Source organism: Polyodon spathula, chromosome 23, assembly GCF_017654505.1.
Source record: "Polyodon spathula isolate WHYD16114869_AA chromosome 23, ASM1765450v1, whole genome shotgun sequence".
In the NCBI taxonomy this organism is placed as follows: domain Eukaryota; kingdom Metazoa; phylum Chordata; class Actinopteri; order Acipenseriformes; family Polyodontidae; genus Polyodon; species Polyodon spathula.
In genome coordinates this window covers 18,191,437-18,201,137 of record NC_054556.1, presented here as the reverse complement: position 1 = coordinate 18,201,137, position 9,701 = coordinate 18,191,437, and the positions used below count along the sequence as shown (strand labels likewise).

At 43.1% G+C, this 9,701-nt stretch overlaps 1 pseudogene; it reads right to left on the bottom strand.

Annotated features, from left to right (window-relative positions):
- Positions 1-1,553: 1,553 nt before the first annotated feature.
- On the bottom strand, positions 1,554-7,218 carry LOC121298430 (annotated as a pseudogene).
- Between the last annotated feature and the right edge of the window lie 2,483 nt (positions 7,219-9,701).

Genomic DNA, 9,701 nt, shown 5'->3' with positions numbered 1-9,701 from the left:
GAGTTCAGTTTTGTAATTTACTACCTGCTTCCCTAGTTCAGCCTTCTGTGCATCCTCTATTACAAAATCAGACAGTGCTGACACCCAGTCAGTTTATATTCCCAATGCTCCCCCTTTGTAACCTGTGTGGACAGTGAGGGCATTAACATAGGCTATAAAACAACTTGCTGGAACGTGTAGATGAAGCGCCTAAAAGCACAGTTCTGTGTTTCTTGCATACTCTTAAAATGTTTTATCTTTAAAGACCGTGGAGCATGATATATCTGAAAGTTAAAAACACGTCACAGTTCTACAACTGTTTCCTCACAAGCTCCTAAATTAAAAGTGATTTATTACTGTTTTGGTATATGTATCTGGTGTGTTTAAATAGCCACAGAAACCTGAAAGTGACAAGGGTCTAGATGGTCCCTGTAAATTACCAACTTAAACAAAAATAGTGAAACATTTGCCAATTACTTCTTAGAAGCGCCTTCTCCTAGGACGAACACAAACCGCACTGGTAACTAATGGCTTTGTTCAACGGCTTCCAGCACCCACACTTAGAACATTGTTCCAGTGCCTAAATGGAATTAATTCAAAGCCAAACATTTCAACTGGAAGTCTTTGAAACAGACTTTGGAAGACATTGAAATAGACATCCAGTTGAAATATTTGTCACTAAATTGTAGTTAGTGTTTTTGAATTCAGCACCATAGTGTGTTTAATAGTTATCCTATCCGGTCAGGATTTACTTAATTTAAGAATATTTAAAACTGTTTGTGTGGACACAATGGAGTTTGTGAAGTTACCCTGCCATAAATTGAGAAAAAAACAAAAAACCTATACAAGCAATATAATAAGGACACAGATAACAAACTCAATATGGTACAATTACACAGCGAGTGAAGGTTCTGGATCAATTTCCAAGGAGAAATAAGCAAATCGTGAAAGCAACAGTTGGAATTTCTTTTCATTTTAGAGACAGGATTTGGTTGCAACACTATCTATTTCAGCACTGGATTTCTCTACCTCGGCTTGATCACACGTGCCTTTGAGCAGGTAGGACTTCCTTGAATACACTCTGCCTGTATAAGGCATGATCAGAGTCCTGAAAAGTGGATGAAGCCAAGGCAGCAACTGAGAGTGTCATCTGACTAGGCAGGGCTGCACAGTAACAATTAATTTGCAGCACCAAGAGAAATGGAGAGAACTTAAGGTAGACAATTGTTTTCAGGAAATACAAATAAGTGTATTAGTTACAGCACTTTGTAGTCAGTGTTCAATTTAATATTCCAGTTGAATATTCAGTTACACCCTCCCACTGGTTTTAGGAATCAAAAGATGTAGACCGTATAGGGCAACAAGCCAACACTGAGAGTAGTTCAATACTAGATACATTGTGGGAGAGATGTCACCTTGCAGTTCAGGTGAAAGGACTTGTATTTTCACCAAGCATCAATATTGTGCAACACACAACTCCTATAAAAAACACAAGACCACTGAGCAACTACATTAGCTTTGACAAGGGTTTTATTATTCAAACATATCAGGAAGACACAGCGAGCAGTTTGTCACTAGACTGGGAGCACCTCTTCAGGAACACGGCCAACAGGACAGAGCCAGAGCCACAGCGGAGACTGCCAGCACAGGGACAGAGGAGCCCGAGTCTGAGACAGGAGAGACAGAGGGGTTAACAGGACAGCACAGGAGACGCTACACCCACTGAATACTCAGGAGCAGCAACTCTGCAGAGAGCATCACTAACAAATTATCTTAAGTACAGAAGCATGGGGGGGAGGGGAGTGGAAGGAGAAACAGACATTGCAGTCCAATGCTGAAACCAGCTATAGCAAAGTCCTTCAAGAGCTCAGAAGCATTGAGAGCTGCACTTACCCTGCACTTACCCTGCACTTCCTCCACAAGCTGCAGGGGGTGATACAGGGACTCCTTACTGAGCACGAAAGCATGGTCTCGGGCCACATGCACCACGGTCAGGGGGCCGATTGTGATCTCCTTTACATGCACTCGGGGGTCCTGGCCGGCTACACAGAAGGGCAGAGACAGGAGGGCAAGGTTAATGGCATTGCTGAAACCAACTAATGCGCTGGAGCTGCAAAGTGGCAGTATTTGTGCAGCTTGGTTAGAGTTCCAGTTCTATGAAGAGGCCTCTCCCACCTGGATCAAGAGGAGACGCTCTCTTCTGCAGCCACTTTCCCCTCCAGTTGATCCCAGCAGGAATCCTGTAGCTTGCTATCTGCCTGGGAGGAGGGCCTGGGAGGAACCGGGGTGTCCCGGAGCAGGAGCCAGTGTCACAGCACGCACACTCTGCAGAGGAGCCGTCCTCAGAGACTCACCTGGAGAAAGAGGCACAGCAGGAGGGTCAGGATCACAGAGACTGAGAGCTAGTTAGGATACAAGGACTGTGCATAATCACCAAGACTTATACCTATACCAGTACCTTCAACCAGTGCACATAGGGGAGAAGCAAATATTTCTGCAAGAGGATATCACAGCAAACTGTGGAGGAGGGGAAAAAATTCATTTTGGACCAGGACCCAATGTGGTGGCCAAAGCAATTGTGACTCCAGAGCTGCAACTGGGCCACAGAGGTAGACAGCTATGATTACAATGGCAAATCATTGCACATGTGCTCATCTGGATTGAGATCTGAGGATTGTGCTTGTCAAGGTAGACCAAGGTCTGAGAACCAATCACAAACAATAGTATGGTGGAATAAGGGGCAGGGTCTGGATTAAAAAGCTAGTCTTTTCAGCAAGGAAGAACTGATCACTCTCACAGCAAGAGCTTACCTGTTGGTTTGCTTCTGGTAGGAGCAGGCCTTGTTGGAGGCATCAGCTGGTTTGTCAGCATTGATGGCCCTCAGTGTGTAAGTCATGTAGATCTGAAACAAGGAGGGGGAAGAGTCATAATGGGAATGTAGTCAAACATCATACAGAAAAATCAATGCACCAGAAAGCAAAGAGTCATTCTAGTATACTTAGTGATGGATCCAGGTCTCACTAAGCCTTACCATGCTCCTGGAGTCCCCCTGGATTTTGAAAGCAGTGATGTCAAAGTGCATCTTGTTCAGAGCAGGTCTGGTGAAGGAAGAGGAGGAGTCTGGAGCTTGCTATCCATCAGGCAGCTGGGAGAGAGGCATGAGAAGAGGAGGTTACACCTCCAACACACAGCATTCGACAGGTTCAATAAAGAAGAGTGCAGCACGAGCCAGTATGTTTAAAGTAACTCCAGTTCTCACCCAAGCTTGTCCACAACAGCTTATCTGGGCTTGGAGTCCTTGTTGTCGCTCACGGTCGCAATGCAGCTGTCAACGTAAAGCCACAGCGGCAAGTGGTTGTCAACGGCAACAGAAGCCTCGATGTGAAGGACGTCACCCAGGTAGATGACATTGGAGACTCTGGGACCACTCCAGTTATCTGGAACAGGAAGCAAGTAGACATTATACAGAGACCTGCATTAAGACACACTAGCTCACCCCTGGCCAAAGGGGCTCTTGTATGTACTACAGGACCACTCCAGTAGTCTGGCAGAGGAATTGTGCACCGGCAACAAACAGTTCCAGGAACCCTCCATGCCAGGTGCTATTACCCCTGACACTAGAGAGGATCAGGGTGGAGAGAGGAATTCTGCAATGAACCGTTTGTTGAACGTACTTGGGAGGTACGGAATCGAACTACCAGGTAGCAGGTTGTGTCCAAAGCTGGCCCTCCACACTTCACCCCTATACCGTTCCCCACAGGTTTCTACCGGAGGGTTCAGTCCCAGACACAAGTTGGGTTCAAGATTTGTCAAATTACCTGTTAGAGGTGGGTCACCGGATCTTCATCAGTTGTGACAGTAGTTGATATTGGTCCCTGGACAATTCACACAACATCCCTCAACTAAACCATGAGGTCCTAACACTAACCTGTTTTGAAGATAAAAATGTGTCTTGCAAAGGGAGTTCCCATATTGGTACCCTCCCCCCACCCAATTTGGTATAAACTTCTATTTTTACCAGAGAACGTTTCTGTCAAGGTGTCCGAGACTAATTTGGGGTGGCTGTTTGATGGGTCGGGTAAGGAAGTAAGGTGAGTACTCGATCGTTCCTCTTCAGGTCCTAAACGAGACATCTCCGACAACTTCACATTCCCATGGGTCCAAAGAAATAACCCATGCCCTTGGAGTGACTGTAAAGCATCCTCTTTAAGGTCAACGGGATACATTCAGTTCGTAGGGATACCTCTAGTTGTCCTTATGTTTTTTTGCGTAATATCCGTGCACCTAGAGAAAATCATTGCTTAATTCCGTGGGTAAGACGTGTCTCTGGCTTTTTCAATAAATTCAGTCTTTACAACCGAAAAGTTACTTAAACCCAGGTTTAGTATGATGTCGTCGTCTCTACTCTTGGGACCATGTTCCCTCAGTCCAAAGCAGTTAGCGCACAAACACGTGCTGGTCCAGACGGACAACACTACAGTGGTAGCCTACATAAACCACCAAGGCAGCCTGCGCTCACCGGGCCTTCACCACGCAGTGCACAGACTCCTGTCTTGGACGCACAGAAACTTGCGTTCCATCAGGGTGGTTCACCTCCCCGGTGTGGACAACAGAGCAGCAGACCTCAGGAGCTCCATACAGCTCAGAGTGGAGTCTGTACTCTCAGGTGGTGAAACAGATTTTTCGCCATAGCCGAGTCCACTCATTGCCCCCTGCGGAGAGACGGGGCCCCTGGGAGTAGACACACTAGCTCACCCCTGGTCACAGGGGTTCTTGTATGCGTTCCCTCCGCAACCGCTATTACCCCTGATACCAGAGAGGATCAGGGTGGAGAGAGCCCAGGTTTTGCGGGTCGCACCCAGATGGCCGAGGCACCCCTGGTTTGCTCTCCTCTCCAACTTTGTACAAAAACCCCGGTTGGCACCGTTTTATATATATATATATATATATATATATATATATATATATATATATATATATATATATATATATATATATATATATATATATTTATATATTTTTACAAAATGTTTATGTCAACAAATTGTCTTGGGCAGAACCCGTTTTGAAATGTTTTATAAAGTTTCAAGTTCCAGTCGTGCACCTCATAAACTCCAGTCAAGTTAATAGACTTGATGATCACCCCTTCGGAAGTTAAATATATATATTTTTAAAGGAATATTGATGATTTATTTAAAACTATCATTAACCAGAGCTCATTAACTCAACTTCCCGAGGCAGAAGCGCGACGTGAAGTCACATCACGTCACACTGAGTATTAAACTGTTGTTCCTCCAAAAAACCACTAGGTGACATTAAAGAGACAGGTAGGGTTTGCTGCACACAGAGCACACAACACAGGCATTCAAATGCGAAACATGTCGAAGACACTAGAGCAGGGGTCTCCAACCCTGGTCCTGGATAGCTACTGTGGCTGCTGGTTTTTGTTTAAACCAATCTGTTAATTAATTGAACCAATTATTGGCTTAATTAGTCAAGATTAACAGGTGTTCCAGATCTTTAGCCACTGATGATGTAAAGACACCTAGAAAACCTGCTGAATAGGGGCTCTCCAGGACCAGGGGTGGAGACTCCTGCACTAGTGTCTCTGACATGTTTCATATTTGAACGTCCGTGTTGTGTGCAGCAAACTCTACCTGTCTCAAAAACATTTAAAAATGGGTTAGACAAGTTCTGCTAAACAATTTGTGTGTGTGTGTGTGTTTGTGTATATATATATATATATATATATAATATAATATATATATATCGTGTCATCAGGCAAACCTGGTCAATAACAAACACAGCAATATATGTGTGTAAATAAGCACAGAAAACACACCAAACACAACCAATCAGAACTAACACACTGAGTGCACAGTCCAGGGCCATGCCCCCCTGATAACACAAGCAATGAGAACTAACACACTCGGTGCACAGTCCAGTGCTGGGCCCCCATGATAGCACAAGCAATGAGAACTAAACATACTCAGTGCACAGTCCAGGGCCACGCCCCCATGATAACACAAGCAATGAGAACTAACACACTTATTGCTTGTGTTTGGTGTGTTTTCTGTGCATGATATGCGCTCACTGCATCTAGTTACTTGCAGGAGTTACTGACCCCATATCTTCCAAACCGCACTCTGCGATCACAGGATGCGGGGCTGCTGGTTATTCCTAGGGTCAATAAAAGCAACACGGGAGGGAGGGCCTTTAAGGTAGAGCTCCTAAATTCTGAAATGCTCTACCTTTGTTTGTCAGGGAAACTGGGACTGTTACAGTTTTCAAGTTGTGGTTTGTTCTTTTTTTTCTGCCAAGTAATGTACAGTGCTTTGTGATACATTTGTATAAAAAGTGCAATATAAATGCAACATTTACGAAACATACAATGTACAAATAAACATTTAAAGACTAAAGAAGGACCTCTTAGCAGCAACACCATATTTTATTAACAAAAGGCAGTGAGAACAAAGTCTAGAACACAATTGGAACACCACAATTGCATTATGATATTTGGCCACTAGATGACACTGAAGGTCAGGAACTGTAACACTATACAAACACTGAACTGAAGAACTGACAAGGCAGAACAAAAAAGCTATTAAAAGCTCAATAGTTTAAAAGCATAAAATACATCAAAATCCCACTTAATTACATTAAATTAACATTGAAATGACCCTAAATCAGGCAGGTGCAAAGTGCAAACAAACAATAGTTAAATACAAATGTTTAAATAATGAAAATAAATACCCCCAGATAAAGTGCAAATTGAAAATAAAAAATGAGTTAAAAAAAAGCAATAAAAGTCTAGTGACAGATAAAAAAAGTGACAATTTAAATAGTAACCAATTTACCATAACCTTCTTCCCCTCCTTGGAGGCAAAGTCATTTATCACCTCATCATAAGAGAGCTGGTTGCCAACCTGGTGGTTGATGCTGATGATTGCCAGTCCACCGAGGTGTGCCAGGTAGTGCCATGGAGGACCTCAGGTAGGTCTTTATCAGTTTGAGCTTAGAGAAGCTTCGCTCTGCTGATGCCACTGTCACTGGGAGAGTACAGGCTATTCTCAGAGCTATCCAAAGGTCTGGGTACAACTCACACAGCTCATTTTGGTAGATGAAGATAAGCAGCTCCATTACTGTCATCTCTGCTTTGGGAAGGTCTGGAAGGCTCTGCTGCATCTCCATTGCTAGCTCTCTCCGGTCAAGGTTAGCCTCTTCTCCACAGCTGAGCATGCCCCAAGCAGCTCACACTGTCCCGGCCTCAAGGTGATGGAAGTTCAGAAGCACTCCAAACTTGTCTCTTACTTCCCCCAGTGTCTTGAACCGGTCCTCCAAAGACTGGATACCGAAGTCCACCACAACATTTAAGAAGCCTCTTCATGGCATCAGCCAATGACTCATCAGCTGTCTCATAACCAAATTGCCTTTTTGTGCTCTTTGAAGAAGTTTCCATTGTCATGATCATGTAAAGTGTTAACAGACCCCCTGAAAGCCAGGTTCCTCTCTGCTAAGGATTGAATGATGCAAACTAACTGAGTTAGTATGTCTTGCCACCGCTTCTTCTCGGATTCCATGAGGGAGATTTTTGCCTGATCTGTCGTTTTCCCTTTAAGACAGAGCTCAAGTTCTTTCCATGCCACCAAGTTTTCATGTGATCTGGGCTGTTTTCATGTTGCTTTAATAAGATGCCAATATTGACCCAGTCACATTGTCACTATGTTATCAACTTGAAAGACTTATTTCAGAACAATTTACAACAAAAGCAGTAGACTGCATTGTTCTTTTTGGAGTAGGTAACCCAATTATGTGTTCTGTATAAGTAATGGTGGTGAGAGCTTCTGCCGTCCTGTCTTTTGGGGAATCTGTATTCTGGGCCTACCTGCACTGGCCCTCTGCTTACCAGATCAGTCCTTATTGAATCTAACAGGGCTGATGGCCACTCAACAGGATCAATTGGTGGACCTGTAGGGAAAATTAATAAAGAAAATTCTTTGTTTTAGTTACTAAGGCATTTTTGGAAGTATTCCTCACATTGCAAAGCAAATAGTTTAATCAATATGCCACAACAATAGAGCAGGCAAGGGCCCTTTGCAATAAACTCACCAGCGGTGTCATCAGTAGAGGTGGATTGACCTGCTAAATGGACATCATCACTGGCGCCAGGAGAGGGAGGTGGTCTTGGTTGAGCTGAGGATGCTCAACCAAAATACTTCAATAGTGCTCCTGAGGAGGTTATACATGTATTAGAACTTTAGTGGTTTACAAATGCTTGCCCCAGGCTTAGTCAGTAGCCGCCCATCATGTGTTGTCTGATGTCTGTCAGTCAACAAAGGTCCTGACTGATATTTATTATACAACTAGCAGGTTTAGTGTATAAAATAAGCCTATAGAGCTAGCTACAATTGCCAATTGCCATTTGCTGATTTTAACTTACTAGCTAACTAGCTCCCTTGATCATTGATGCTGCAGAAGCTAGCTTAGCTAGCTAGCAGTGTTCTAGCCCAGCTGGCTAATGGCACAGCAGGGGCGTAGCTAGGATTAGATTTTTCCTGAGGCAAAAAAAAAAAAAAAAAGTTGAACAAACCTCTTGCAGATCTTGTTCATGTTACAAAGGTAAAAGTTATCATTTTATAAAGTCTGGAGACTTCATGCCAACTGCAAAGCGATATTAAGTCCCTTGGATGATGATGTTAATGTTAAAATTTTATGACCCATATTATTTCAAAGATTAAAACTAATTGTCACCCAGCAAAACCGCAGCAACCTAAAATGACCATATTCACACTGTCAAATATGTGATTTTAAAAAAGGACAAAAATATAACATCAATATTAATAAGTAGATTAATCTAGTTCATACCTTTATTGACTTGCATTTGGTTCACTGCTACATAAGTTGCCTTACCCTTCTGGAACTGGTAACTGCTGCTGACTGGTCAGACTGGTGCTGATACTGCTGGGACATGTGCTGTCACTGACTCATGCATTGATCGGGTTTAGCACACAGTTTTTCACTCAATTCTAATATTCTTTTATGAATATAAATCGCCGATAGAAAGCAGTACAGTACTTCAGGCAGTGGAAACCGGTCGCAGAGGTCCTGGTGCTGCCTAGCGCACAGGCCGGGTCACTATAGATGCAAATACACAGCCACTATGCCAGAATAAAACGCTCTGCTATGGCAAGTAGGCTGATACTTGGACAAACTGACTGCCCAATTAAAGTGACGAGAAAAAAAAAAAAACCCAGCCAGCTATCTCGGTTTAGCTACGCATTTAATGTCATCATAAAAGCAGGTACTTAGATTTTTGCTCTGCTGGCATCAAAACATTCTACATGAAAAAAAAAAAAAAAAAAAAAAAAATTATCAAAATGTATTGCAGGTAAACATCACATTGCGCAGGGGAAAAACAACAATATAAATGATCAATTCACTTAACATTGATTCTTACCAAGAGTTAGCTTCTTCAGAAAGAAATGTGTAATTGGTTGTTTTTTTTCTTTGTTTCATGTTAGTGCTGCACTGTAAACCAGAGTACAGAATAACTTGCGACGATTTTTACCGCATCAGCTGCCTCAATGGACGCTACGCGACTGGACACAGCCAGCATGCAAGCATGCTACAGCAATAACAACGAAGCAAAATTAAATAATACAGTACCTTTCTCTTGTTGTTTTCCTTCTTCATTTTCTCTTTTTGCGCTTCTTTGCGCCAGA